Source organism: Schistocerca nitens, chromosome 10, assembly GCF_023898315.1.
Source record: "Schistocerca nitens isolate TAMUIC-IGC-003100 chromosome 10, iqSchNite1.1, whole genome shotgun sequence".
NCBI classification, from domain to species: Eukaryota; Metazoa; Arthropoda; class Insecta; order Orthoptera; family Acrididae; genus Schistocerca; species Schistocerca nitens.
Genome location: NC_064623.1, coordinates 28,969,152 through 28,986,267, shown reverse-complemented (window position 1 = coordinate 28,986,267; position 17,116 = coordinate 28,969,152). Strand labels below are relative to the sequence as shown.

The 17,116-nt window shown below is 45.6% G+C and overlaps 1 protein-coding gene across 1 annotated transcript in view; it reads right to left on the bottom strand.

The window, feature by feature from the left end:
- LOC126210572 (uncharacterized) overlaps positions 1-17,116 on the bottom strand; it is a 73,587-nt gene that overhangs the window by 16,957 nt on the left and 39,514 nt on the right. The window lies entirely within an intron of this gene.

Genomic DNA, 17,116 nt, shown 5'->3' with positions numbered 1-17,116 from the left:
TAAACCTAACGAACCTAAGGACATCACACACATTCATGCCCGAGGCAGGATTCGAACCTGCGACCGTAACAGCAGCGCGGTTCCAGACTGAAGCGCCTAGAACCGCTCGACCACACCGGCCGGCGTTTAGTATCAACCAAGCTTTTCTTCGAATCAAAGTGTGCCATAAATTTCTTTTACCCCCGTTTGGTTAAGTACTTCCTCATCAGTTATTTGATTTACCCATCTATTCTTCAGAGTTCTTGTGTATCACCACATTTCAGAACCTTATATTCTATTTTTGTTTGTGCCATGTATCATTCTCTTTTCACTTCTGTTTAAGGCCAAGCTCCATACAAATACTTTCAACTGAGTAATTTTTATTCGTTATTAATACGAGGTGTGACTAAAGTTTTAAGAATGGGCTTGTAATTGTACAATGGTGGTACTTACATGCTACTGTGATGCATCTTCTTCAAAATAATCCCCTTCTGACCGAACACAACGACTCCAACGGTGTTTCCACTTCTGGAAACATTCCTGGAAAATTTTTCCCTGAAGTGTGTTAAGGACGCTATCCGTATTTACCTGGATGCCTTCAATCGAGTCAAATCGCTTCCCATTCAGTGAAAATTTTAGTTCAGGAAACAGGTAGAGGTCCGCAGGGTCCAAATCAGGGGAATATGGCGGTTGTGGAAGCACAGGAATTTCGAATTTGGTCAAAAATTCAATGATGGAGAAAGCATGATGAGCCAGAGCATTGTGCCGGCCGTAGTGGCCGAGCGGTTCTAGGCACTTCAGTCTAGAATCGCGCGAGGGCTACAGTCACAGGTTCGAATCCTTCCTCGGGCATGGATGTGTGTGATGTCCTTAGGTTAGTTAGGTTTAAGTAGTTGTAAGTTCTAGGGGACTGATGACCTCAGATGTTAAGTCCCATGGTGCTCAGAGTCATTCGAACCATTTTGAACAAGAGCATTGTCATGGTGTACCACCCAAGTCCTGTCTCTCCACAATGCAGGTCTTTTCTTCTGCACCTTTTCGCGCAAACGCTCAAGGACTCATTTGTAGTGTTCCAGGTTAATTGTCTGTCCTCCAGGGGTAAATTCATGATGCATAATACCGATAGAATCGAAAAAAGTCACCAACATTGTCTTCACCTTCGACTGACTTCGCCGTGCTTTTTTCGGTCATGGTGAAGCTGGAGTCTGCCACTGCGAATTCTGCACTTTTGTTTCAGGTTCATATCCGTATACTCGCGATTCATCAGCTGTAATTACCCTATTTAACAAATCTGGGTCATTTTTAGTCCGATTAATGAGTTCCTGGCACACTTCAAGTCGGTATTGTCTCCGGTCACTTGACAACACTTTTGGAATGAATTGGACACTCGACATATATTCAGATCTTCAGTTAAAATTGTCTGAACTACACAGAAACTTAAATTAAGTTCATCTGCCATTAAGTCGCGAACCTTGACAACATTTTCATTGGTTTTTGAGATGGAAGGGCAGCCAGACCGTGGTTCATCTTCAAATGATTCGCGGCCATGTTTAAATCTGTTGAACCAGATAAAGGCATTTGACTGGCTCATACAATTATCTCCAAATGCTGTTTTTAATAGTTCGTAAGTCTCAGAAGCTGATTTCCCGGTTTTAAAACAACATTTCTCACAAACTCGTTGATCCGTTTTTATGTCTATTTTTATTCAGACAGAATCTGGCAACAAGCCCCTAACAGACCCGCACTCAGCCAGCTGCCACAACGAACTGAATGCAGGAGATGCAGTTTCCTGTCAGAGGGCGTTCAAGGACAATGCACAGACTCACTGTCCACCCTCCGTGTACCTGCCCGCCAAACCAGTAAGCAGTAGCGGATCCATTCTTAAAATTTTCCAATCACACCTTGTCCATTCCTGCTTTGCAGAAAAGATTTTCTTGTTACTGCAAGTCTGTATTTTACGTCTTTATTTTCTTCCATTTTTCTTCCCAACTAATAAAACTCGACCAATACTTTATGTGGTGTCACACACCGTCGACAGCATACCAAGTAGTCAACATCAAAAGGGTGAAGCAACACATATGACTGCCCTGACAATCTGCAGCTGGCTTTAAGGCCCAGCCTTTGCTGCATGAGCGAGTAGCTACACCATACAGTCGACTCACCAATGCCACTCAGTCGAAAGGTGGAGTTCACTCGATGGCTCGGAAGCCCACTTTTTCTACAGCTATTTGTAGTTATCTTTTTATAGTTCCCTCTTTGCGTTGTTGTCTACGACAAACTGGCTCCTGTCAAGGGACTGTTGGAATACAATTGGACCTGCTGAACTGAAGTTAACTAAACCAAATTGACATGCATATTACGCCGGCCGGAGTGGCCGAGCCGTTCTAGGCGCTACAGTCTGGAACCGCGCGACCGCTACGGTCGCAGGTTCGAATCCTGTCTCAGGCATGGATGTGTGTGATGACCTTAGATTAGTTAGGTTTAAGTAGTTCTAAGTTCTAGGGGACTGATGAGCTTAGAAGTTAAGTCCCATAGTGCTCAGAGGCACTTTTGCATATTACGTGTGCTTCTCATTATTTCGTTCTCTGTCCCAGCACCTACCTATTCCTCGGCGTCCACCCCGCGACTAACACAATACTTCCAGTCTCTCATTTGATAATCTACACTCATGTTGTTCAGAGAAAACAGAACACCTTGCCCGACTGGAGAGGGGACGTTCATAGTCACAGGACATGCACATTAGTATGTCTGTAGAAATGATTAGCATTTCAGTAACTATGGTTCAGGATGTGAGCTGTTGCCTCGTAGGCACAGGGTCTGCCATGGACCCTGATAACTTGCTTGATGCATGATGGCATCGATGCATGTAACCTCTGGTACAGCCATCCACACCGAGCGAGGTGGCGCAGTGGTTAGCACACTGGACTCGCATTCGGGAGGACGACGGTTCAATCCCGTCTCCGGCCATCCTGATTTAGGTTTTCCGTGATTTCCCCAAATCGCTTCAGGCAAATGCCGGGATGGTTCCTTTGAAAGGGCACGGCCGATTTCCTTCCACATCCTTCCCTCACCCGAGCTTGCGCTCCGTCTCTAATGACCTCGTTGTCGACGGGACGTTAAACACTAATCTCCTCCTCCACAGCCATCCACGCTGCATTCACCTGGTTGCAAAGTTGATCTGTAGTACTGTCATTAGGTCACAGCCCTGTACCTGTCGTTTCACCATATCCCACACATTTTCGACTGGCGACAAGTCTGCTGATCTGGTGGGCCAGGACGAAAGGCTGACATACTCTGACACCAAGAAGGCACGTGTTCGTGCAACAACATGTGGTCGTGCATTGTCTTGCTGAAAAATGGCGTCGGGGGTGTTGTGCAGAAAGGGTATGGCTACAGGTTTCAGGTAGTCATTCACGTAGGTCAAACTGGTCACAGTGCCATGGACACGCACCAACTGTGATTTGTGGCTGTGCCCAACAGCACCCCACACCATATGGCTTCGATTTGGCACTGTATGTCTTGTGCGAATGCAGTCACTGTGATGCCGCTCCCCCTGTCTGTCGTGAACCAAAATGTGGCCATCATTTTCAAACAAACAGAACCTGAATTCGTCCGAAAACACTATCTGATGCTATTCCTGTCCCCAGTGACGTCGTTCCAAACCCCATTGCCATCTAGCACGTTTCTGCACTTTTGTCAAAGGCAGGCGGAGAAGTGGACGACGCTCACGTAACCCATGCGGTAACAAACGGCGACGGACTTTCACCCCTGATAGTGTACGATCGATGCGCTAGAGCCGAGGAGGTCGTGGACCTGTCCTGCAATGCCGTTCGGATGAGGGGTCGATCTTCTCGGGGGGTGGTCTGGATGGTACAACCTGACCCATCTCGCCGGCCGGTGCGGTCGAGCGGTTCTAGGCACTTCAGTCTGCAACCGTGTGACCGCTACGGTTGCAGGTTTGAAAGCTGCCTCGCGCATGGATGTCTGTGATGTCCGTAAGTTAGTTAGGTTTAAGTAGTTATGGATGTGGACTCGGACCACAATCTATTGGTTATGAACTGTAGATTAAAACTGAAGAAACTGCAAAAAGGTGGGAATTTGAGGAGATGGGACCTCGATAAACTGAAAGAACCAGAGGTTGTACAGAGTTTCATGGAGAGCATAAGGGAACAATTGACAGGAATGGGGGAAAGAAATACAGCAGAAGAAGAATGGGTAGCTTTGAGGGGTGAAATAGTGAAGGCAGCAGAGGATAAAGTAGGTAAAAAGACGAGGGCTAGTAGAAACCCTTGGGTAACAGAAGAGATATTGAATTTGATTGATGAAAGGAGAAAATATAAAAATGCAGTAAGTGAAGCAGGCAAAAAGGAATACAAACGTCTCAAAAATGAGATCGACAGGAAGTGCAAAATGGCTAAGCAGGGATGGCTAGAGGACAAATGTAAGGATGTAGAGGCTTATCTCACCAGGGGTAAGATAGATACTGCCTACAGGAAAATCAAAGAGACCTTTGGAGAAAGGAAAACCACTTGCATTAATATCAAGATCTCAGATGGAACCCCAGTTCTAAGCAAAGAAGGGAAAGCAGAAAGGTGGAAGGAGTATATAGAGGGTCTATACAGGGGCGATGTTCTTGAGGACAATATTATGGAAATGGAAGAGGAGGTAGATGAAGATGAAATGGGAGATACGGTACTGCGTGAAGAGTTTGACAGGGCACTGAAAGACCTAAGTCGAAACAAGGCCCCGGCAGTAGACAACATTCCATTAGAACTACTGACAGCCTTGGGAGAGCCAGTCCTGACAAAACTCTTCCATCTGGTGAGCAAGATGTATGAGACAGGCGAAATTCCCTCAGACTTCAAGAAGAATATAATAATTCCAATCCCAATGAAAGCAGGTGTTGACAGATGTGAAAATTACCGAAGTATCAGTTTAATAAATCACAGCTGCAAAATACTAACGCGAATTCTTTACAGACGAATGGAAAAACTGGTAGAAGCTGACCTCGGGGAAGATCAGTTTGGATTCCGTAGAAATGTTGGAACACGTGAGGCAATACTGACCCTACGACTTATCTTAGAAGAAAGATTAAGGAAAGACAAACCTACGATTCTAGCATTTGTGGACTTAGAGAAAGCTTTTGACAATGTTGACTGGAATACTCTCTTTCAAATTCTGAAGGTGGCAGGGGTAAAATACAGGGAGTGACAGGCTATTTACAATTTGTACAGAAACCAGGTGGCATTTAACAGTCGAGGGACATGAAAGGGAAGCAGTGAGTGGGAAGGGAGTGAGACAGGGTTGTAGCCTCTCCCCGTTGCTATTAAATCTGTATATTGAGCAAGCAGTAAAGGAAACGAAAGAAAAGTTCGGAGTAGGTATTAAAATCCATGGAGAAGAAATATAACCTTTGAGGTTCGCCGATGACATTGTAATTCTATTAGAGACAGCAAAGTACTTGGAAGAGCAGTTGAACGGAATGGACAGTGTCTTGAAAGGAGGGTATAAGATGAACATCAACAAATGCAGAACGAGGATAATGGAATGTAGTTGAATTAAGTCGGGTGATGATGCGGGAATTAGATTAGGAAATGAGACACTTAAAGTAGTAAAGGAGTTTTGCTACTTGGGGAGTAAAATAACTGATGAGGGTCGAAGTAGAGAGGGTATAAAATGTAGACTGGCAATGGCAAGGAAAGCGTTTCTGAAGAAGAGAAATTTGTTAACATCGAGTATAGATTTAAGTGTCAGGAAGGCGTTTCTGAAAGTAATTGTATGGAGTGTTGCTATGTATGGAAGTGAAACATGGACGATAAATAGTTTATACAAGAAGAGAATAGAAGTTTTCGAAATGTGGTGCTACAGAAGAATGCTGATGAATAGATGGGTAGATCACGTAACTAATGGGGAGGCATTGAATAGAATTGGGGAGAAGAGGAGTTTGTGGCACAACTTGACTAGAAGAAGGGATCGGTTGGTATGACTTGCTCTGGGGCATCAAGGGATCACCAATTTAATACTGGAGGGCAGCGTGGAGGTTAAAAATCGTAGAGGGAGACCAAGGGATGAATACGCTAAGCAGATTCAGAAGGATGTAGGTTGCAGTAAGTACTGGGAGATGAAGAGGCTTGCACAGGATAGAGTAGCATGGAGAGCTGCATCAAACCATAGTCACAGGACTGAAGACCACAACAACAACAACAAGTAGTTCTAAGTTCTAGGGGACTGATGACCTCAGATGTTAAGTCCCATAGTACTCAGAGCCCTTTGAACCATTTTTTGACCCATCTCGTCGCGTTCTGCGCCCTTCCGTGAATCATTCTGCATACACCCGTCGCACTGCCGAAACGCTTCGTCCCACACGAGCAACAATTTCCCAGATGGACGCATGACACTCTCTCATGCCAATAATCCTACCTCTTTCAAATTCACTAATTTGACGGTTCGAGGTTGGAATAATAGAGAATTATTGAGATAGTGGTCCGTTGAACACCCTGCTAGGCACTTAAGTGTGATCTGTGGAGTATCCATGTGGAGGTAGATGTAGAAATCGCTTTACAGCATAACCTCAATGTTTTATACAGGGTGTTTCAATTTGAATATACGGGTTTTAAGGCTTTGTAGCACGTATCACATTCACCTTACAGTTATAAATAATACACCGGATGAAAGAGAAACACGAACAGTTTTCCTTACAATTATTCAGTGTGAACACCGATCACACATCGAGTTGACAGGCGAGTTGTTCTGAAACCTTGATCAATATGTAAGGAGTAACTGTTGCAGTAACGTTGTTTCTAAAGTCGGATAGATCAGCTGGTATCGGAGGCACGTTCACACGATCGCGTGAGATCGTGTGTGAACGTGGAGGTCATGCATAAAATGCTGTGTCAACCGGACCCTTGCGCCCAGTCCACCGGTCGGATACAACGTACTGAGTTATGCCAGTGAGGTGGCGCACTATCTTGCTCCCAAATATGGATGTTCAGTTTCTTCCCAGGGAGGCACGGGCCACAGCTGTAGCACATCAAGGTAAGAAACATTAGTTACAGTTGTTTCACCGAAAAAGATAGGGCCTTAAACATTCTGCGGGGATATTTCTTTGGGCTAAGCATGAAAGACTCGCACTCGTTCAACACGTTTTTCAGTCACTCTTTGTCATTCCGTATTCTTCCCATTGCGCACAGGCATACAAACAAAACCGTTTCAGCTGCTCTTTCATTTGGTGTATTATTTACAATTGTAAGCTGACCGTAATAAGTGGTACAACGCCTTAAAACCGGTATGTTCATTTTGAAACACCCTGTATAATCAAACACACACGGTCCCCAACTGTCTACCGTCTACTAAAAAGAGCAAAGTTTCCCATTGAATGAGGGAAGCAATGCGCTTAACGCTCGGCTTCCGTTTCCAGAAAATTGCGCATGCGTAGTTGTCCTGCTGGAAATTTATACCGAAGCGCAAAGTTGAACTGAAGAAAGGCATCGTGTGGACGCACCTTTATAATCACTTTTCAACGCACTATCCATTTCATTCAGCTGATCTTACAAGTGCCTCAGCCACGTAATGCCTATTTCTTCTGCCTGTTATCAGCAGACTGAGATAATCCACGATCGCACTGTTGCTTTCTCGGACCACAGCTTACACAGCCAGCCTCCCTGGCAGCCCTAACAGCAAGTTCATTTCCCTGGACTCCCAGGGGATCTAGTATCCAGTAGATAAATATTTCTCCTTTTGGCTTTTAAAAAGAAGGAGAGCGTCTGGACCACCTCGTCTAATGGCAAGAAGTGAATTAGAAATCAAAGCGGATGAGGAATTTCTTGCCACGATGACACCCTGTGTGTTCCAGTCTTTGTACACACATCAGAAAAAGTTTTGCATCACCCCGGTTCCCAGAACTCCTGAAGATAGACGTTGACTGTGCATATCGTATCACAGAGACAGTCCCTTTAACTGTTCGATTATGTCACTAAGGGCTGCTGCTGCAGTGGATGGCCGCTACCTACGGATTATGGCTCGTAGGAACCCTGGCAGCAATGGAACAGTCTTTACGCTGCGAAAACATGAAGCTGCAAATCCCAGGCATGTTCGATAGGGTTCATGCCTGCAGAACATGCTGCCCACTCTATGGAGCGGATTATGGCTCGTAGGAACCCTGGCAGCAATGGAACAGTCTTTACGCTGCGAAAACATGAAGCTGCAAATCCCAGGCATGTTCGATAGGGTTCATGCCTGCAGAACATGCTGCCCACTCTATGGAGCGGATTATGGCTCGTAGGAACCCTGGCAGCAATGGAACAGTCTTTACGCTGCGAAAACATGAAGCTGCAAATCCCAGGCATGTTCGATAGGGTTCATGCCTGCAGAACATGCTGCCCACTCTATGGAGCAATGCCGTTCTCGTGAAGGAAGTCGTTCGCAAGATGTGCACGATGGGCGCGCGAACTGTCGTCCACGAAGACCAATGCCCCGCCAATATGCTGCCGATATGGTTGCACTGTCGGTCAGAGAGGATGGCATTCACGTATCGTACAGCCGTTACGGCGCTTTCCATGATCACCAGCGGTGTACATCGGCCCCACATAATGGCACCCCAAGATAGTAAGGAACCTCCACCTTGCTGTACTCGTTGGACGGTGTGTCTAAGGCGTTCAGCCTGACCGGGTTGCCTCCAAATACGTCTCTGGAGATTGTCTGGTTGAAGTCATATGCGGCCACTCATCGGTGAAGAGAACACGATGCCAATCCTAAGCGGTCCATTCGGCGTGTTGCTGAGTCAATCTGTACCGCGCTGCATGGTGTCGTGGTTGTCAAGATGGACCTCGCCATGGACGTCGGGAGTGAAGCTGCGCATCATGCAGCGCATTGCGCGCAGTTTGAGTCGTAACATGACGTCCTGTGGCTGCACGAAAAGCATTATTCGACATGGTGTCGTTGCTGCCAGGGTTCCTCCGAGCCATAATCCGTAGGTAGCGGTCATCCACTGCAGTAATAGCCCTTGGGCGGCCTGTGCGTGGCATGTCACCGACAGTTCCTGTCGTCGGAGACGTGTTTGGAGGCAACCCGAACAGGCTGAACGCCTTAGACACACTGCCCAGCGAGTGAAAAATGGTTCAAATGCCTCTGAGCACTATGGGACTTAACTTCTGAGGTCATCAGTCCCCTAGAACAGAACTACTTAAACCTAACTAACCCAAGGAAATCACACACATCCATGCCCGAGGCAGGATTCGAACCTGCGACCGCAGCGGTCCCACGGTTCCAGACTGTAGCGCCTAGAACCCATCGGCCACCCTGGCCGGCCAGCGAGTGCAGCAAGGTGGAGGTTCCCTGCTGTTTTGGGGTGCCATTATGTGGGGCCGACGTACACCGCTGGTGATCATGGAAGGCGCCGTAACGGCTGTACGATGCGTGAATGCTATCCTCTGACCGACAGTGCAACCATATCGGCAGCATATTGGCGAGGCATTGGTCTTCACGGGCGACAGTTCGCGCGCCCATCGTGCACATCTTGCGAACGACTTCCTTCACGAGAACGACATTGCTCGATAGAGTGGGCAGCATGTTCTGCAGGCATGAACCCTATCGAACATGCCTGGGATTTGCATCTTCATGTTTTCGCGGCGTAAAGACTGTTCCATTGCTATCCACACCGGGTACCTCTAATACCCAGTAGCACGTCCTCTTGCACTGATGCCTGCCTGTATTCGTCGTGGCATACTATCCACAAGTTCATCAAGGCACTGTTGGTCCAGATTTTCCCACTCCACAACGGCGATTCGGCGTAAATCTCTCAGAGTGCACGCCTGAAATTTTATAAAATCCCTGTATAAAAGGGCTGTTTATGGCCGACGTGACCCACCAACCACTCTGAGGGATCTACTCCGAATCGTCGTCGAGGAGTGGGACAATCTGGACCAACAGTGCCTTGATGAAATTGTGGATAGTATGCCACGACAAATACAGGCATCCATCAATGAAAGAGGACGTGCTACTGGGTATTAGAGGTACCGGTGTGTACAGCAATCTGGACCACCACCTCTGAAGGTCTCGCTGTATGATGGTACAATGTGCAATGTGTGGTTTTCATGAGCAATAAAAAGGGCGGAAATGATGTTTATGTTGATCTCTATTCCAATTTTCTGTACAGTTTCTAGAACTCTCGGAACCGAGGTGATGCAAAACTTTTTTTTAATGTGTGTATTTTCATCCTTGTAACAGATGGTTCAGTTGTTAACATTGAAATGAAAATTAAAACACCTGTAGCCATATCCTTTGTATTTAATTTATTAATTGAAGCAGTGTACCATTACACCATCTTCAGGGCCCTTGGGAACGTAAATTGGGAGGAACCCAGTCGCATGTGCAGCGGTAAGAGGAAGCAATATTAAATAACCGGTGTCTATTTATCTCTGGTTTATGTGACACTATCCACTTCATTCACCAACAGGCGATTGGTAGGACAACATTCAAACAGGAACGTCCAAAAGTAAGAGTCAAGGTCATGACACTGACTTTCATCTTTGGACGTTCCTGTTTGAATGTTGTCATAACAGTGGTCTTTCGGTGAACGAAGCGTACACTGTCATAAAAAATTTGAGATCTATGGACTTCATAAGACTGTGAAAACTCTCTGAACCGTTGTCAGGTGAGCGATAAAGTGAAAGAAAGTTTGTCCGTATCGGAGAATTGTTTGAGATATTCTGTTCTACTCCAACAGATGAATACACTAAGCAGACTCAGAAGGACTTAGGTTCCAGCAGCTACTCGGAGATCAAGAGGCTTGCAAAGAATAGAGTAGCATGGAGAGCTGCATCAAACAAGTCTGCGGACTGAAGTCCACAACAATAACAACTCATTTGTCACGGTGGAAGCGCCAGAATCATCAAACGATTACATACACTTTGGAAAACGTAACTCAAGTCCAAATAAAATTGATTTTGGATTTATGCGAACCTTGTAAACAAAAACACAAAAGTGCCGAGAAAGGGATTGTTTGTAAAGTCGATTATTTCATCGCATTTCAGTAGCAGATGCCAGATGGATGTAACTGATTACCAATCTCAGCCAGATGGAAAGTTTATTTTTCTTCTCGTATACCAAGATCTCGTAACAAAATCTATTGAAGCTGCTCACATGAAAACTGGCGGATTAAGTAGCCTATAATTTGCCTGATATTTTTCTCCTCTTGGGTGCTCGAAGTATTTTGAATTCTTGAAAAAAGAGACAGCATTGGTCGTATATTTTTTACTATTGCAAAATCGATTCTCTGTCACTGAGTGACCATCTTCAGTGCTATATTGTATAACTTAAATTGGGATGCACTGTTGTCACTAAGCTTACGGCAATCACATAGACTATGTGATTGCCGTAAGCTTAGTGACAACAGTGAATCCCAATTTAAGTTATACAATATAGCACTGGAGATGGTCACTCAGTGACAGAAAATCGATTTTGCAATAGTAAAAAATATACGACCAATGCTGTCTCTTTTTTCAAGTATACCTGTTATCTGGTCGTAGTGCACAAGACAACATGGAGTCGCCAATCAATATAATTTTGAATTCTAACAACGGACGCGAATTTTGTAATGAAATCTTAGCGAGTGTAGCATAGTTCTGGCCAGGAATCAAAATGATAAATGGCAAACCTTGACACGGCTAAAGTCCAGGTAGTGTAGAACGAGCGAATCAAAACCTTGAAAACATACCCAGTACTTGGGTAGCTGATATCCAAACTAACAAGTGAGTGGGGGCGTACGATTTATAAAGATTCGTGCTCATCATTCTGTAACTAAAGAAACTGAATACGAACCCACATTCGGCCGGCCCCAAAAATGAGATTGTCTTCTTGTATTAAACCACAATGTGTATTACACTCGATAAATACTTAAGAGACCGTGAAAAATCAGAAGATTGACAATAGGCTGTGATTTTGGGCCATCAGTCAAATATTACTCAAGAGAGCATTTCTTTATCCCCTGCTTTAACAGAACTACCTATACAAAAAGAAGAATTTTTTCAACAGTGATCTTAAACTGCCTTCTACAGCGTTGATTAATGATGCAGTCATGAAGAATATTCAGTTACCCTGCACCTTCAAGGAATCGATTCTACATGTTGAAGAAGTCATCACAGACTTACACTCAACTTCAGCAGAATCGCCATCACAGTTTCGCTAAGAGCCTGGAAAGAGGACTATACAAGAAATTGTCTGTATTGTTTGCTCAAAAGCAGCATCAGGTGCCAACAAGTGTAAATCGTGTGTTCTTTTTGTTCAAGTGCTTTGTTGTGAAATACGTGCTAAAGAGGAATGGTTTGGTAAGAATGTGTTAATGTGTTGTGGAACAGCTTTAAACACAGTTGTTGTTGTAGTCTTGAGTCCAGAGACTGGTTTAATGCAGCTCTCCATGCTACTCTATCCTGTGCAGGGTTCTTCATCTCGCAGTACCTACTGTTACCTATATCCTTCTGATTCTGTTTAGTGTATTCATCTCTTGGTCTCCCTCTACTATTTTTAACCTCCACGCTGCCCTCCAATACTAAAATGGTGATCCCTTGATGCCTCAGAACATGTCCTACCAACCAATCCCTTCTTCTAGTCAAGCTGTGCCACAAATTTCTCTTCTCTCCAATCCTATTCAATACCTCCTCATTAGTTATGTGATCTACCCATCTAATCTTCAGCATTATTCTGTAGCACCACATTTCGGAAGCTTCTATTCTCTTTTTGTCTAAACTGTTTATCGTCCAAGTTTCACTTCCATACTTGGCTATACTCCATACAAATACTTTCAGAAAAAACTTCCTGACACTTAAATCTATACTCGATGTTAACAAATTTCTCTTCTTCAGTAACGCTTTCCTTGCCATTGCCAGTCTACATTTTGTATCCTCTCTACTTTATATCCTCTTTGTTCCCCGAATAGCAAAACTCATTTACTAATTTAAGCGTCTCATTTCCTAATCTAATTCCCGCAGCATCACCCGATTTAATTCGACTACATTCCATTATCCTCGTTTTGCTTTTGTTGATGTTCATCTTATATCCTCCTTTCAAGACACTGTCCATTCCGTTCAACTGCTCTTCCAAAGTCCTTTGCTGTCTCTGACAGAATTACAATGTCATCGGCTAACCTCAAAGGTTATATTTCTTCTCCATGGATTTTAATACGTACTCCAATTTTTTCTTTTGTTTCCTTTACTGCTTACTCAATCTACAGATTGAATAGCACCGGGGAGAGGCTACAACCCTGTCTCACTCCTTTCCCAACCACTGCTTCCCTTTCATGCCCCTCGACTCTTATAACTGCCATCTGGTTTCTGTACAAATTGTAAATAGCCTTTCGCTCCCTGTATTTTACCCCTGCCACCTTCAGAATTTGAATGAGAGTATTCCAGTCAACATTGTCAAAAGCTTTCTCTAAGTCTACAAATGCTAGAAACGTAGGTTTGCCTCTTCTTAATCTAGCTTCTAAGATAGGTCGAAGGGTGTGTATTGCCTCACGTGTTCCAACATTTCTACGGAATCAAAACTGATCTTCCCCGAGGTCGGCTTCTACCAGTTTTTCCATTCGTGTGTAAAGAATTCGTTTTAGTATTTCGCAGCCGTGGCTTGTTAAACTGATAGTTCGGCAAACACAGTATGGAGAAGAAAATACGGGGTGATGAAGCCTAGAAAGGTTTGGAAAAGCTAGAAAATAATACCTTAGCAGTCTTCAATGCAAAGCACCTAAATGTTGTAGAAGGTGTCGCAGGAACATTTAAAGTACCCGAAGCCGACAGAGGAAAATGTGATGCCCTCTAGATTGTACCTGTATTTCCTAGAAAAACAGAGGCTGTCTTTAATAAACTTGGTACTAAAACGGTTATTTTAAACTAATTTTACGCAAAATTTGGGCAAAGAGAGATTTTTAACGAAAGAAGATGTCCCTGCTGTAGTCAAACAACAATAAAAGCACGGTTTAAGAAGATGTGACTGAAAATCTAAATTACCACAAAGAGGTGTGCTTGTGGCAAAAACCAATTGCCACATAAGCCTAATTCAAAGTGTCACCACTCTAGATTGCACTAATAAGTAATAACGTTCTGCAAAATCATTTCCTTAATTGCAATGATCGACGTGAGGCCCTAGTCACTCAAGTTTTCCGTTTCGCAATTGCAATAATGTTTTAAAGCATTTTATTCTACACATTATAGCTTTCTAATTGATTGAAATTAGAATTATATTAATGCTTTCAGCTGCTGACGGGCGTTGATATATATCAACGGGGACACGTAAAATATGTGCCCCGACCGTGACTCGAACCCGGGATCTGCTGCTTATAGGGCAGACGTTCTGCCCATCTGAGCCACCGAGGGCATAGAGCATAGCGTGACTGCAGGGACTATGTCGCACACGCCTCCCGCGAGACCCACATTCTCAGCTTGTATGTCCACACACTACATTCGTAGTGTCCCACCCCAACACACTCATTACTCGTGGAAGACATTCTTACCAAGTCCCGTAAGAGTTAGGGGGAATATGTGTGCACCCACATAGAAGAAGAAGTGTGTGGACATACAAGGTGAGAATGTCTCTCTCGCAACAGGCGTGCGTGAGATAGTTCCTGCAGTAGCACGAGCCTATGTGTCCTCGGTGGCTCAGCTGGACAGAGCGTCTGCCATCTAAGCCGGAGATCCCGGGTTCGAGTGCCGGTCGGGGCACTCATTTTCACCTGTCCCCGTTGATATATGTCAACGCCGCTCAGCAGCTGCAGGTATTAATACACTCCTGGAAATTGAAATAAGAACACCGTGAATTCATTGTCCCAGGAAGGGGAAACTTTATTGACACATTCCTGGGGTGAGATACATCACATGATCACACTGACAGAACCACAGGCACATAGACACAGGCAACAGAGCATGCACAATGTCGGCACTAGTACAGTGTATATCCACCTTTCGCAGCAATGCAGGCTGCTATTCTCCCATGGAGACGATCGTAGAGATGCTGGATGTAGTCCTGTGGAACGGCTTGCCATGCCATTTCCACCTGGCGCCTCAGTTGGACCAGCGTTCGTGCTGGACGTGCAGACCGCGTGAGACGACGCTTCATCCAGTCCCAAACATGCTCAATGGGGGACAGATCCGAAGATCTTGCTGGCCAGGGTAGTTGACTTACACCTTCTAGAGCACGTTGGGTGGCACGGGATACATGCGGACGTGCATTGTCCTGTTGGAACAGCAAGTTCCCTTGCCGGTCTAGGAATGGTAGAACGATGGGTTCGATGACTGTTTGGATGTACCGTGCACTATTCAGTGTCCCCTCGACGATCACCAGTGGTGTACCGCCAGTGTAGGAGATCGCTCCCCACACCATGATGCCGGGTGTTGGCCCTGTGTGCCTCGGTCGTATGCAGTTCTGATTGTGGCGCTCACCTGTACGGCGCCAAACATGCATACGACCATCATTGGCACCAAGGCAGAAGCGACTCTCATCGCTGAAGACGACACGTCTCCATTCGTCCCTCCATTCACGCCTGTCGCGACACCACTGGAGGCGGGCTGCACGATGTTGGGGCGTGAGCGGAAGACGGCCTAACGGTGTGCGGGACCGTAGCCCAGCTTCATGGAGACGGTTGCGAATGGTCCTCGCCGATACCCCAGGAGCAAGTGTCCCTAATTTGCTGGGAAGTGGCGGTGCGGTCCCCTACGGCACTGCGTAGGATCCTACGGTCTTGGCGTGCATCCGTGCGTCGCTGCGGTCCGGTCCCAGGTCGACGGGCACGTGCACCTTCCGCCGACCACTGGCGACAACATCGATGTACTGTGGAGACCTCACGCCCCACGTGTTGAGCAATTCGGCGGTACGTCCACCCGGCCTCCCGCATGCCCACTATACGCCCTCGCTCAAAGTCCGTCAACTGCACATACGGTTCACGTCCACGCTGTCGCGGCATGCTACCAGTGTTAAAGACTGCGATGGAGCTCCGTATGCCACGGCAAACTGGCTGACACTGACGGCGGCGGTGCACAAATGCTGCGCAGCTAGCGCCATTCGACGGCCAACACCGCGGTTCCTGGTGTGTCCGCTGTGCCGTGTGTGTGATCATTGCTTGTACAGCCCTCTCGCAGTGTCCGGAGCAAGTATGGTGGGTCTGACACACCGGTGTCAATGTGTTCTTTTTTCCATTTCCAGGAGTGTACATAATTCGAATTTCGTTCTAGACAGCTGCAGGTCATGTCCGAAAGAGCAGACATCATATCCATGTTAGTTTATTTTAATTGATTGGTGGTTGATTCTATGAACTAATTTGTTGATTCTTTGACCGTATTAACTTGATTCTGTAGATACCGAAAAATAAATAAATAATATCATGTTAATTATGCGTACAAAAACATTGCTGTTGTTCCCACAGAGATCTCATTTCCACTTTAGCGAAACGGGTAATGTGCAAATTACCTATGTAATAGGAGAACGGTTTCGTTTTTACGATATTGCAGTGCCTATGTTATTTTGAATTAGGATGCAGAATTCCTTTGGACGTACGTGCATGTCCGAAGGAACAGCCACTGCGGCGACTGCCGTCATTACGAAATACATTAAATGTTTTCACAGTTGTGAATATGGACTGTATAATGGAATGACGACAGTGAAAATTTGTGCGGACCGGCCGCGAACCCGGATCTCCCGCTTATCGCGAGCGATCGCCTTACCATTTGGCTACCCGAGCACGACTCCAGGCCAGATCCATGTCGTCAGCCATGTGTCTACAACCTGGCGAGACTTCAGAATTAGAGAGACAAATGATGGAAGCGGAAGAAATGAATTAAAATTTGTGCTATGTCCAGTACCTGAACCCAGGTCTCCTTGCTTAAGGGAGGTACGTCAGACATAACACCACCACAGCATTATACACCAAAAAGCCAAAGAAACTGGTACACCTGCCTAATATCGCATAGGGCCCTTTCGAGCACGCAGAAGTGCTGCAACGCGACGTGGCATGGACTAATGTCTGAAGTAGTGCTAGAGGGAACTGACACCATGAATCCTGCAAGGCTGTCCATAAATCCGTAATACCACGAGGGGGTGAAGGTCTCTTCTGAACAGCAAGGCATCTCAGATGTGCTCAATAATGTTAATGTCTGGG